General features: G+C 36.0%; 1 protein-coding gene and 1 pseudogene across 4 annotated transcripts in view; one reads left to right on the top strand and one right to left on the bottom strand.

The window, feature by feature from the left end:
• The window catches only part of CRY1 (cryptochrome circadian regulator 1), a 96,414-nt gene that overhangs the window by 43,484 nt on the left and 37,917 nt on the right, over window positions 1–15,013 (top strand). The window lies entirely within an intron of this gene.
• On the bottom strand, window positions 7,438–9,597 carry LOC109558294 (small ribosomal subunit protein eS8 pseudogene; annotated as a pseudogene).

The following is a 15,013-nucleotide window of genomic DNA, read 5'->3' as shown; positions in this document are numbered from 1 at the left end:
AATAGAAAGCTAGTATCACTTTAGTAATATCAGATAGAGTTTAAAGCAAGAAGCATTATTAAAGATGAAGGAAGTATCCAAGTCTTTAAAATGGATAGCCCTTCAGAAAGACATAGCAATTCTAAATTTGTATTTGTAAAATATAGTTTCAAAATACAGAAAGCCAATATTGATAGAACTAAAAGGAGAAATAGAAAAATTTAGAGTCAAAGAGAGAAATACATACTTCTTTCAGTAACTAGTGCAATAGGCAGACCAGAAATCAGTAGTTTAAAGGATTGGAACAATATGATTAACAACTTTGACTTAATTCACATAAGTAGAGCATTTTATCCAACACCTACAGTATACATATTCTTTTCAAGAGTACATTGAAAGATTAACAAAATCAATTGTATCCTGGGTCATAAAGCAAGTCTAGGGTTTCACAACATTGAAATAACAGAGGGTATGTTCTTTAATCACAATGAGATAAGTTCAGAATTACTAACAAAAAAATCCCCAAATACCAATAGTTGAGCAATATTCTTACAAATAATAAAATAGAAATTACAGTGGAAATTTTAAAATATTTTGAACTAAATGACAATGACATATCAAAATTTGTGAAATACAGCTAAAGACATTTATGGCCCCAAAAGCATAACATTGAAAAGAGGAAAGACTTAAAAATCTGAGACAGAAGAATTCCTTTCCAAGAAGTTGAAAAAAAAATCAGAAAAAATAAACTACAAGAAGATGAAGAAAATAATGAATATGAACACAAATTAAAACTGGAAAGTTTATTTCCAACTTTTAAAACAAACAAGAATAAAACAAAATCCCCAAAGCACTTTGTCCTGTATTTTCCCAACTTAATAAATAGAAATTTTATCCTGTCATGTGCCCTGAATTGGAAATCAACTTTGCTCTCTGTCTCATATCTCACATTTTTCATATGATCCTATAAGTTATACCTTAAAAATATATCCAGAATCTAGTCATTTCTCATTCCCGTCATTATTACAGCTTGAGCTCAGACATCATTATCTCTTACCTGGATAACTGCTTTAATTTCTTAATTGATCTCTTAGCCCAGTTCTTCATCTGATAGTCAGAATTACCCTGTAAAACCTTTGTGTTGCTATTGTTCTCTTAACTTTCCAGTCCGTTTCCATTTCTCTTAGTGCAAAAGGCAAAGAAAACTCTTACAATGGCCAGTTCAGTTCATTTTAGTCGCTCAGTCATGTCCGACTCTTTGTGACCCCATGAACTGCAGCACGCCAGGCCTCCCTGTCCATCACCAACTCCCGGAGTCCACCCAAATCCATGTCCATCAAGTTGGTGATGCCATCCAACCATCTCATCCTCTGTCGTCCCCTTCTCCTCCTGCCCTCAATCTTTCCCCAGCATCAGGGTCTTTTCCAATGAGTCAGCTCTTCGCATCAGATGGCCAAAGTATTGGAGTTTCAGCTTCAACATCAGTCCTTCCAATAAACACCCAGGACTGATCTTTAGGATAGACTGGTTGGATCTCCTTGCAATCCAAGGGACTCTCAAGAATCTTCTCCAACACCACAGTTCAGAAGCATCAACGAGGCCTTAAATAATTTGCTCACCTCATCTATTCTTTGCCTTCTTCCTTTTCTTCCCTGAGCAGCAACCATATTGACCATCTTGCTATTCCTCAAACATGCTATTGAATCTCTAGGCTGTTGCTCTTCCCCAATACCCTCTTGGCTTTGCTGTTGTTGTTCACTCATGTCCAACTCTTTGCAACCCCGTGGACTGCAGCAGGCCAGGCTTCCCTGTCGTTCACCATCTCCTGGAGTTTGCTCAAACTCATATCCATTGAGTCAGTGATGCCATCCAACCATCTCATCCCTTCCTTCAATCTCTCTCACCATCAGGATCTTTTCTAATGAGTTGGCTTTTTGCATCAGGTGGCTGAAGTATTGGAGCTTCAGCTTCAGCATCAGTCCTTCCAATGAATATTCAGGGTTGATTTCCTTTAAGATTAACTGGTTTGATCTCTTTGCAGTCCAAGGGACTCTCAAGCATCTTCTCCAACACCACAACTCAAAAGTATCAATTCTTTGGCATTCAGCCTTCTTTATGGTCCAGCTATCACAGCCATACATGACTACTGGAAAAACCATTGCTTTGACTAGAAGGACCTTTGTTGGCAAAGGTCTGCTTTTTAATATGCTGTCTAAGTTGGTCATAGCTTTTCTTCCAAGGAGCAAGCATCTTTTAATTTCATGGCTGCAGTCACCATCTGCAGTGATTTTGGAACCCAAGATAATAGTCTGTCACTGTTTCCATTGTTTTCCCCATCTATTTGCCGTGAAGTGATGGGACCAGATGCCATGATCTTTGTTTTTTGAATATTGAGTTAAGCCAGCTTTTTCACTCTCCTCTTCCAGCTTCATCAAGAGGCTCTTTGGTTTCTTTTTGCTTTCTGCCATAAGGGTGGTGTCATCTGCATATCTGAGGTTATTGCTATTTCTCCTGGCAGTCTTGATTCCAGTTTGTGCTTCATCCAGCCTGACATTTTCCATGATGTACTCTGCATAGAAGTTAAATAATCAGGGTGACAACATATAGCCTTGACGTACTCCTTTCCCAGTTTTGAACCAGTCCATTGTTCCATGTCTGGTTCTAACTGTTGCTTGTTGACCTGCATACACATTTCTCAGAGGCAGGTAACGTGTTCTGGTATTCCCATCTCTTTGAATTTTCCAGTTTGTTGTGATCTACATAGTCAAAGGCTTTAGTGTAGCCTCATTTCAGAACTTTGCTGAGTATCACCTTATTAATGAAATCTTATCAATTAGCCCAAACAGCAATCCTTTCCCCCATACTTGGCATTCCCTACTGTAAGTGGTTACTACCTGTTGTTGTTCAGTTGCTAAGTCTTTTCCAACTCCCTGTGACCCCATGGACTGCAGCATGCCAGGCTTCCTTATCCTTCACTGTCTCCTGGAGTTTACTCAGACTTATGCCCATTCAGTTGGTGATGCTATCCAACCACCACTGGTAGAGATGTGAAAGTAATATTTATGTAGGAAGGAACTTTCCAAACCTGTTTATTTCAGGATGCAGTGCTCTCAATCATCGGCTTTTTTTTGGTTTTATTTTGAAATAATTTTAGGCTTATGGAAGAATTGCAAAAATAATAGTTACTGTATACCCTTCACCCAGCATCTCTTAATGTTAATATCTTATATAGTCATAGTATAGTTATCAGAAGTAAGAAATTAGCATTTATATGGTGCTGTTAATGAAACTACAGACTTTATATAAATTTCACAATTTTTCCACTAACATCTTTTTCTGTTTCAGTATCCAGTCTAGAATTCTCCATTGCATGTCTCCTTATTTTCTTCTGGCTGGTAACAATATCTTGGTCTTTCCTTGTCTTTCAAGACCTTAAGAATTTTAAAAGTACTTACTAATTAGGCATTTTGTAGGATGTCCCTCAATTTGGACTTATATGGTGTTTTCTCGTGCTTGAGGCTTTGCATCTTTGAAAAATACCACAAGTGATGTGGCTTTCTCATATGACGGGAGACATGGTATCAATGTGTATTATTATTAGTGATATTGATCATTGGCTAAGAGAGTGTCTGCTGGGTTTCTCCATTGTAAGATTACTATTTTTTTCCTTTGTAATTAATAAATATTTTGGGAGAGATATTTTGAGGTTATATGAAAAGTCAAAGTGTTAGTTGCTCAGTCGTGTCCAACTCTTTGTGACCCCGTGGACTGTAGCCTGCCAGGCTCCTCTGTCCATGAAATTCTCCAGGCAGAAATACTGGAGTGGGTACTATTCCCTTCTCCAGAAGATCTTCTGACCCAGGATCAAACCCAGATCTCCTGCATTACAGGCAGATTTCTTTATCATCTGAGCCACCAGAGGTTATATTAGTGTTCTTTTTCTTCTTATAATTTCAGATACTAATTTTTATATTCATCGGTGGCTCTTGCTTGATTGAAGCAGTTATTAAGTGCTATTCCAATCATGATTTTTTTCATCTCTTCCATATTTATTAGTTGGATTTCTTCTGTAATTGAAGAATTGTTCCTTCTCCCTCCACATATTTCATTATTCAATAATTTATAAATTTGTGGATTTATGTTTGTTTTGTTCTTTGGGTTATAATCTATTACCATTGCTGTTTGTTTTGTTTAAATTGGTCCACCTTTGATAGCCATCTTATTTTTAGACATGCACTCATCTTATTTTTCTTTAGCACTTCCTTACTTTCTGGCACCATGAAATGCTCCAGCTCATCTTATATAATTTTTGGCTCTGCTCTGAAATCAGCCACCACTCTGTAGAATCCTTGTTCTTCTTATTAGAGAAGGATATTTGGAAAGCAACATTTGGGTACTTGTTTCATCTTTTATAGCGTTTTTTTCCTTCTCTGGCACTTTCTTCCCTTTTCTTTTTCATAGTACTACCAGCATGAAAACCTCTAAAAATCTTGACTTAATGTCTAGAGGAAACTAGCATTATTAGAAGAGAATTTTCTGGTAGGAATATCAGAAAACCAATACATGTAATGCTGTCATTTGCTTTTGTACATGTATTACACAAATTTTATTTAGTTCTGTTTTAATCCTCTAAAGCCTAGAAGTAGATTTTCAATATGATTTTTTTTTGCCTATCGTCATAGGATTAGAATGTTGTGGTTTCTAAAAATACACATGGAATAGTAAAAGTCTTAGATTTCAAGTACCTTTGTGATTTGGGGATTAGGGAGACATATTACATAACCATACTAGTTTAAATTAACCTCAGAAGTTAAAATATATTTCAAGAAAGACTGAGGTAAACTGTTGTCACAGTGTGCTGTGATAGATACTGTAGATCCAGATCAGTTATATCTTTGTAAAGTTGTAGAGATATTCCTCAGCATAATTGCGTTCCTTTTATAATACTTTGGGTTCATTTAGTTTGACTTATAGTTCTCTCTCTAAGCATAGAACAACTTCTGTAAGTAGTTATATAACATCTATAAAGATGAGACGTTTCTTATTTTCAACCATGAAATTAATGGGATGCGTTTGAGGTCTGTGACTGGTTCATAACTCACTTATTAGTAATTACATAAAATTAACCCCTTTTGTTCCTGAGAATTGCATCAGACTTAGGATTCTCAAATTTCAGTTTGATTTCCATGTTATCTTTTCTCCCCCCCCCCCTTTTTTTTTGACCCTTTCACCATCTCACCCTCTTCTCTATCCTTTGTTCATTCTTTCTTCTTTATCCCATCAGTCTTCTCTGTCGCATATACTCTTGCTTCTTTCTGTCATGTGTCCTTATTTCTCTCATGTGTTATTACATCTTTATCACATTTATCTGTCCTCTCTCTGACCTTTTCTTCCATCAGTCATTCTTCCCATATTTCCTTCTAGGAATACACATAATAATCCTCTGCTTCTGTATATCCAGACCTCATTCCATCCTTTCTCTTCTTTTTCTTCTGTCTCTCCAACCTTCTTTCTGTCCTGTCCATTCAAAGTGAAGGTCCTTTTCTTCCATCAGTTCTTTTCCTTTCTCCTTATGACTGCCATGTATGTGCTGATGAATTCCAGTTTTACATCTTGCAATCACACTTCTGTCTTAGACTCCAGATTTAACAATCCCACTTCCGTTGCTGTATTACTTCTTGAATATCTACCCAGATACCAACTGCTCTTATCATTTTCACTATTACCACTCCTATTCATGGCACCATCATCTCTTCTCTAGAGTAGTATAGTAGTCTCCTCAGTAGTTATCCTATTTCTACCCTTTTCTGATACTCATTTCCCCCATCAGTCCAAGAGATTATTCTAAAAGTTATCATATCATGTCCCAGTGTTTGCACAAAACCTTTTAAAGGATTCCTATCTTTTAAAATTATTATTGAGGTAAATTGGTGTATAACACTGAAGTTTCATTTGTATGTTATGATTCAATATATGTGTATACTGTAGCATGCTTATCACAAAAACAGTCACCATACAGTTGACCCCCTTTGCCTTTTTTGTGCTTCTATCCTCTCTGATAACCACGAACTTTATTTTCCACAGACGAAAATAAAAATATTATTAAATCTTTTTTCCCCAGCTTTATTGATATATAATTTACATGTAACTAGTCTTTTTCTGAGAGAGAGAAATTTCAAATAAGACAGACTACCGAGACGCATTACACATTGATCTGGAAAAGCATGCTTTTGAACACATGTTAGATTTTATTTATTTGTATGTAAATCCTTTAAAGCCTAGAAGTACATCTTATACTTGATTTTGGCCTAACCTGGTAGAGTCATAATGCTGTGGTTTCTAAAAATAGACAAGGAGTAAGAGTTCTAGATTATAAATAGCTTTGTGTGATTTTTGAGATCAGGGAGGCTTAAGTTACATAGGTTGTATTAGTATAATTTGATTTCAGAGATTGAGTGATCCTGACCCTTTTAAACTCTAATTATTAATTTTAATAATTTTCTGTGTATTCTTTTTCTGTATATTGATAGTGTCAACTCTCATGCCATCTGTAAATAACTGTGCTTTTGTTTCTTCATTTCCTTTTATCTCTTGATCTTATTACTATATTTGTTAGTCCTGCTAGTACCAAGTTGAATAGAAACAGTGGCAGGCATCCTTGTCTTCTTCCTAGTCCTGAAATACTTAAAACATTTTGCCATTAAATAGAATGTTTTCTGTACTTTTTGTAAATGCCCTTTCACCATTAAGGAGGTTATCTTCTAGTCCTGGTTTGTTGAGGCAAAATGGAAATTGCATTTTAATAGTTACTCTTCCTGTATCTGTTCTGATTTTGGCATCCAGGCAAGTCTCATCTCATAAAGTCAGTTGAGGAGTGTTCCTTTTTCTCTATACTCAGTATGAGGTTAGAATCTTCTATAAAATTAAAACTGTCTATTTTATGAATGTTTGTTACAATTCATCTGTATAACTGACTCACTCTTATGATTTTCATGTAAGATTTTTAACCACGAATTCAATCTCTTTAATAGCTGTGAGATCATTTCATGTTCTTTTTTTGCTCTTGAGTCAGTTCTGGTGAGTTTTAAATTTCTTCCTGAGTAACTTTTGATAAGGAATTCATCCACCTTATCAAAGTTTTCAGATTTATTTCCTTAAAATTTTCATACTGTCTTATTTTCCACTTAATCCCTACAGTATCTGAGATTATATCCTCATTTTAACTTTTTTTTTAACCTGTGCTCCCTGAATTGGGGGTGCAGAGTCTTAACCACTGGGTTACCAGGTAAGTCCCTCTTTTTTATTCTTAATATTGTTTATTTCACCTTCTCTCATTTTTTCCCTTAATTTACCTTGTCAGATATTTATAATATTGTTTCTTCAAGCAATAAATTTTGGCTTGTTTCTATTATATATGTGTTCTCTTTTCACTAATTCCTGCTTTTCGTTTTTCTTTGATCATTTCCTTCTTTCCTTTTTCTTCTTTTTTAGAACAATAAACACCTTTATTACTTGAGCTAAGGTATGAGGGAGGAAGATTTGTTTGCCTTTCCAGGCCTTGATTTTCTTCAGATGGAAGTTCAGCTCCTTGCAGTCTAGCACATAGTCATCTGCTTGGCCACACTGGCCTGGTCTTGAAACTGCATGCAAGAAGCTTTCGCTCCTGGAACTGCTCCTTCAGAAAACTGCTGATTTGAGCATTCTCCTTTTCATCATATTTCTTCTGAATTTTCTTAGGTCATTTTTTATTGTTGTTGTTTAAAATCCCTTCTTCCTTGAGAGTCAGCTTGGCTCCATTCTTGCAGCCCAGAGGCAGTGCATAGTGGGACCCCTACTTCTCTCAGAATAGTGTGCTGTCAGTGAGCAAGATGCAGTTCTTCACTAGGGTCTTGGTACTGACCAGCTCATCGTTGGATGCACTGTGAACAACATCTTTAATCCTTGCTTTGCACATACAACACTCCAAGCCTCAGTAAAATTTCCCCATGTCCATGTCCAGCCTCAAGATACGGTATTTCTTGTTGCCTCCCTGCACATGGACTGTGTGTATGAGGCCAGCATCAATCTTAGTGTTGGCAGCAGGGATTCTCAGCTCATACTTCTGCTTCCTGTGGTAGGGCTTTCTTGCTCCTGGTCTTGTGGCACTTGTGCCAGTTGTCCAGAAAAATACCTGTTGCTCAGTGCTGGCTGGAAACAGATCATTTCCTTTTTTGTGTTAATATTTTTTAGGACCTTATTTATTCTGCTGTTTTCCTAACTCAATTTCAAGTCTTTTTTTCTAATGTAAGCGTTTAAACCTATATACACCATTTATTTATATATCAATAACCTCAGATATGCAGATGACACCACCCTTATGGCAGAAAGTGAAGAGGAACTGAAAAGCCTCTTGATGAAGGTGAAAGAGGAGAGTGAAAAAGTTGGCTTAAAACTCAACATTCAGAAAACGAAGATCATGGCATCTGGTTCCATCACTTCATGGGAAATAGATGGGGAAACAGTGGAAACAGTGTCAGACTTTATTTTTCTGGGCTCCAAAATCACTGCAGATGGTGACTACAGCCATGAAATTAAAAGATGCTTACTCCTTGGAAGAAAAGTTATGACCAACCTAGATAGCATATTCAAAAGCAGAGACATTACTTTGCCAACAAAGATCCGTCTGGTCAAGGCTATGGTTTTTCCAGTGGTCATGTATGGATGTGAGAGTTGGACTGTGAAGAAAGCTGAGCGCCGAAGAATTGATGCATTTGAATTGTGGTGTTGGAGAAGACTCTTGAGCGTCCTTTGGACTGCAAGGAGATCCAACCAGTCCATTCTGAAGGAGATCAGCCCTGGGATTTCCTTGGAAGGAATGATGCTAAAGCTGAAACTCCAGTACTTTGGCCACCTCATGCAAAGAGTTGACTCATTGGAAAAGACTCTGATGCTGGGAGGGATTGGGGGCAGGAGGAGAAGGGGACAACAGAGGATGAGATGGCTGGATGGCATCACCGACTCGATGGATGTGAGTCTGGGTGAACTCCGGGAGTTGGTGATGGACAGGGAGGCCTGGCGTGCTGCGATTCATGGGGTCACAAAGAGTCGGACACGGCTGAGCGACTGAACTGAACTGATACCATTTTTTTGTTGTTTTGTATTCTGTACATTTTAGATATATTTTCCTCATTATCAATCAGTTCTAGGTTTTTCCTGAAATCCATTGCGATGCTCTTTGTCCTATAAATTGTTTGAAGAAGTGTTTTTTTAATTTCAGAATGTATGCCAGATACCAGTTCCTTTAAATTTGTTGATAGTGTTATGACCTAGTACAGGTCAATTTTCATGAGTATTCCATTTATACTTGAATAAATGTTCTCTGTTTACTGCGTATAGTGTTCTCTGACTGTCTTATGTCCTTTTCTTTTGTTTTGCGTAGTTTCAATATGATATAGCTAGATGTGGATCTTTCTCTGACTGTCTCATCTCCCCATCTGTGTATCTCTGCTCATTTCTATCTGTTCATTTTTCTATTTTTATTTTCCCTTCTCTCCTTCTAACCTCCCATCTCCAGCTCCACATCCCTCTTTTCTTACATGAGAAGAGAGAGGCGTGAGATTCATGAACTTGAATTGCCATCTTTCGGTGGTTCTGGAAAATTCTCAGTAAAATTTAGGCCTCTCATTCTTCAACTTGTGGAATAAATTATTGTTTCCTTGTGTATTTTATGATTGATTTGTTGGTTGGTTGGTTGGTTGACTTTTGGTAGAACTTTTTCTGTAGAAAATGAAGTGTTGGTTGAAGTTGAGAATCCAGAGAGTATTTATACTTTCTTTTAGCAATTATCTCAGATCATAACCAACCTGGGACCACATTAAAGGCAATGATATGCTTGAGGTGTTTGGTACCATTTAAATTCCAGAATTTGCATTGAGATTGTGCTTTGAGGGGGATGCACTAGAATTTTTAAATAAAATAAATAATTTTAGGTTTGTAGAAAATGTGGAAATATAATACAGAGAGTTCCTGATTACTCTGTACCAGTTTTCCCCGATATTAACATCTTAACATTAACACCATATTTTTGTCAATACTAAGAAATCATAGCACTAGCTAAATTCTGGACTATATTCAGATTTCCTCTAATGTTCTTTTTCTGTTCCAGGATTCCATCCAAAATACCACATTGCACTTAGGCTCCTCTGTTCTGTGCCAGTTCCTCGGGCGTCCCTTGTTTTTTATGACCTTTTTGATTTAGTTATCTGTCTTATAGAATAGCCAGCCTCAGTTTGGTTTTGTCTAATATTTTTCTCATCTTTAGAGTGGGATTATTGCTTTGTGGAAAATATCACAAAAAAATATCTCATCGTATTGTATCAAGATGTACCTGACACCCAACTGACTTTATCACTGGTGATGTTTGCTCTGATCATGTGGTTAAGGTAGTGTTTGCCAGTTTTCTCCACTGTAAAATCACTGTGTTTATCCTTTCCATTCAGGAATGGGAGATTTTATTTTCTTTCAACTCTAACCAAGTAGAGACAGGCAAGTTTCCTTCCTGTCCTAGTCTGCCCTATTAAGGTTTATGTCTACTGTACAGTTGAGCTGTGCATGGAGCTCTTTAAAGCTCAGGCATAATATTGAGGGTCTTTTATTAGTTTTTTCAGTTGAATGGGCCTGGACTTTATCTCCTGTCCTCCTCAACCTGGATTATGTTCAAGGTTTCCAGGAATCTGTAGAAATCCTCAAGGCTAAAGCTGTCCTTAGCACGCTGCTTAACCTATTTATGACTCCTTACTTTTGGAGCACTCCAGTGAATTATGTTTAAAAGTTTTATTTATTTTTGTTAACTTGTTAGTTATTTCCATTAGAGTATCTTAGTCCAATGTCCTGTCAGCGACAGAAGTTTGTAGGTTTCTTTTGACACTGATTTTGAATATTTTTTGAAATGTTAACACTTGTGTTGGGGGGAAGTAGTTTAGTGTTAGAAAGTATGATACGTTCTCCCAGTTGCTCACTACCCATCCATCCCTCACCCAAAGACACACAGTTCTTTTGAATTTCTTTTTTTTTAATATTTATTTATTTGGCTGTGCTGGGTCTTAGTTGCTGCATGTGGGATATAGTTCCCCAACCGGAGATGGAACCCAGGTTCCTTGCATTGGGAATGTAGAGTCTTAGCCACTGGACTACCAGGTAAGTCCCCTTTTGAATTTCTTGACTTAAGGATACTGTTTTCCCTGCTTTGAATGCTCTTTGCTACTTGATCCTCATGATCAACACCTATTGATTACAAACTCTGCTCAAATGTTTTCTTGCTCATGCCTCGTATCTCCTTTCCTCTGCCCCCATACACGGTTTGATTTCTTCTGTGCTGCTGTAATATACCCTTCATTAAAAAATATGAATACATATATATCAGTGTTGGTTTGAATATTGTGGTAGATATTATTGTTCACTTACAGAAAATTTATGCTTCTACCTTCTTGAAGTTTGGCTTGGCCTTGAGACCTTCTCTGACCAATTAAAACTGGTGAGAAAGGCCTAGTCCTGGTCTTTAAGAAGGTTACAATTCTGTGGCCAATATTCTTCCTTCCTGTCTTCATCTATTACAATCAAATTAATGCTTCAAGGCTTTTTTCTACCATCACCTTGGAATTTTTTGCCTCAATTTCTCCCCATCTCAAAAAAAAAAATCCAGAAGATTTCTCCTTCCTGATTTTTCAAAGCAAATTTATGATATTCATAAGTGTCTCTTATATATTTCATTCTACCATAACAGGTTCTGTTATATTCATATCGTGTACATTTTCAGGTTTCTTTTCTAGATTTTAAGCTCCATAAGTGTTGGCATTTCCTATCATTTATCATGTGTTCCTCAAATCAATAAAATTATGTTAATAATTAATAGTGTCACTGCCTAGAAGATATTTTAGGAGTTTATTGGGGCATTTTGGGGGTTACAGTGTTTGAAAGTTCCTAGTAGAGTTAGTGAGGAGAGGCCAAGAATGGAAAACTTTTTGCAATGCTCAGGACAATCTCTCAAAATAAATAGTTGTCCTGAGTCCCACATAACTGAAATAGTCTACTAGATATTTCATGTGAGTGAAAAACTTATTCATGATCTTCGGAATCTAGAGCCTAAATTCATTTTTACGTGTAAACAGTTATTTTTTACACAATTTTAATATGCATTGAGTGCTCCTAAAATATGTTTATCACCCATGTAAATCAGGGAAGACTGAACTTTGTCAAGAACTTTTCTAAATCTTGCTTAACATTACAGAAAAGCCTGTTACCAAAGGCAGTACTGTTCATGGTATTTTAGTCACCGATAATACAGCCGTGTCATTCTGTTTTTGAAGCTGTTGAATTTTAAATGATTCTGTATGTAGGTGTAGGCATCCAGTTAATTCACTGCCTTTTTGTTTCATCCCCAGATATTTACTTATGGGAAGTAAATGTTACTTCTGTTTAAAATATAAATTACTTTCCTCAAACTTCCTTCATGTGTTACATTGGAGCATTATATTAATGCTTTTAAATTGTATATAAGGATGTTATATTATCTGTGAATTTCAGAATTTAAAAGAGGCAGTGAAAAATATTTGTTATAAAAAGTGACATTGTGTCATGGTATTAGACCACAGATTTATGAACCATTAGAGCCTGGCAAAATAAGAAATTTACTTTTAAAGTATATGTTTAATCCTCTTTCAATATTAAACTGTTTTCTTCAGGGAATGTGTATATCACAAATATTCTGATAATTTGAGTAAAGTTAGATAAGAACACCAAAATTTTGTCACAAACCAGAAAAAAAGCATATGTAAACTTTAGTCAATTTATGGAGAGACAAATTACTATTTATATCGATAATTTTTGAATTTCTAATGAAACACCATAGACTGCTTAATGACTGAGACTCTCCATTTTTTCTTTTATTGTAGTTAATATATCCAGACCTTTTATTTTTAAAAATCTAACCATTGTTTCATGAGGAGGAAGAGTAGAAAGAGAAGATATTTTGCATGTGGTTTTAATGATCTTAATTTATATTCTGTAAGTCAGTTCTCTAGGGTCAGCAGTGAATTGTTTTGGTTGAGATATTTGAAGTGTAGTTTTCATCATTGAGCATGTGATAAGATATATTTTATAAACTAAAGTGCAGAACCAGATGGCTTTATTTTGGTATGATACATGTTAATTCATAATGCCTTGTTTTTTAGCAGGAATGGGATTATGTTGTATCTTACTATTGCCTTTTTTAGACTATTTTATAGACAGAACTAGAAATTCAAGTTATATAAAGCTGCTCTAGCACAGGCTGGAAAGTAGGTCATTGTTATGGGGAGTATACCAAACTGCCCACTGGTTGCTATAGCAATGACCTACTTTAAGAAACTATTTCTGTTGATTCATGTTGAAATCATCTTTTGGAACTGGTATAAGGAAACTCACCACATTTAATTTTTTCTAATAGCAATAAGGTAGTGATCACTGGAGGTTTTAAAAAAAATCCTTAAAATATTTAAAGTGAAGAAATGTATTTTCTTAACCTAACATCTCTTCAATTTATTGTGAAGTGCTGCAATTCATACTGTATTCAATAATTAAATATCAACAGAACTATTCTTCTGTTTAGGCAGTACAATTATGCAAAGGGGTGTAGTGAGTTTTACTAACATTTGTCCTGTTTAAAAATCAACCCAGTGCATGTATCAGTAGTTAATAGCATTATTAACTGAACCTTCAAATGGATATGGTTTCAAGAAAACAGTAAACATGACAAACTGAATAAGGTCTGAAAATATGTTCCTATTTAAACTGTACCTTATGAGGAGTTCCCTGTTGGCCTGGCGGTTAGGAGTCCAGGCTTTCACTATCATGGCCCAAGTTCAATCCTTGATCCAGGATCTGAGATCCTACAAGCTGTGTATAATTTCATTGTATTAAATCAGTCCATTCAGCACTGGATTCCTATACTTAGGTACATGCATTTGTAATATATAAAGGTTGAAATTGATATGATCTGGAACACATTGAATCTGAACTCTGGCAGAACCCACTCTCTTCCTTGATGAGGGTCAAGGATGAAAGATTAGACTTTATATAGTACTCTTTGAAGTAACATTATTCCTTCAGTACTAAAAAGAAATCTTACCTGTCAATGAGTTGATACTTTTAACTTAGTGTATTGGAGATTTTACAGTGTTATCAAGGAAGAATTATATGCTTAGATATTAGTTGATTCAGGGTCTTAATTGCACCATATCTGTATGTATATATATTCATATTCACATTTGCTTTGCCTTGTGGAAAAGATTTTCATCAAACCTTTGTTCAAAGTCACATTCAGGGAAGGTTAAGAGTTGAGACGATTGTGTATATAGTTGTAGGCATCCGACTAATTCATTGTCGTCTGTTGTCATGCCCAGTTATTTATATATAAATATCATGTAAGAAACGAGATGCCAGTCCAGGTTCGATGCACGATACTGGATGCTTGGGGCTAGTGCACTGGGACGACCCAGAGGGATGGTATGGGGAGGGAGGAGGGAGGAGGGTTCAGGATGGGGAACACATGTATACCTGTGGCAGATTCATTTTGATATTTGGCAAAACTAATACAATTATGTAAAGTTTAAAAATAAAATAAAATTAAATTTAAAAAAATACATGTTATTTTTTCAAAACTATAAGTTTTTCCCAAGGGAGAATAATTGTAACTTCTGTTTAATGAATATCTACCAAGTACTAGTGATTTTATACTTTTTCTAATCCTTTCATGAATTTGATCAAACTCCAGGATATAGTGGACAGAAGAGCCTTGCATGCTACTGTCCATGGGGTCACAGAGTTGGATGTGACTTAGCAACTGAACAACAACAAATCCTTTCAACAGATGTTACAGACATTTCTATAGGTCGTTTTCTCCTATTTCTGATCTTTTCAGCAAACTGTGTAAGGCACATATTGAAATTTGTTTGCCAAATACAGAAACCAAAACACAGATAAAGTTAACTGTGTAGTTAGGCATGAGACACAGATACTT

Source organism: Bos indicus, chromosome 5, assembly GCF_029378745.1.
Source record: "Bos indicus isolate NIAB-ARS_2022 breed Sahiwal x Tharparkar chromosome 5, NIAB-ARS_B.indTharparkar_mat_pri_1.0, whole genome shotgun sequence".
NCBI classification, from domain to species: domain Eukaryota; kingdom Metazoa; phylum Chordata; class Mammalia; order Artiodactyla; family Bovidae; genus Bos; species Bos indicus.
Note: the sequence above shows the minus strand (reverse complement) of the source record. Positions and strands in the feature narration are given on the sequence as shown.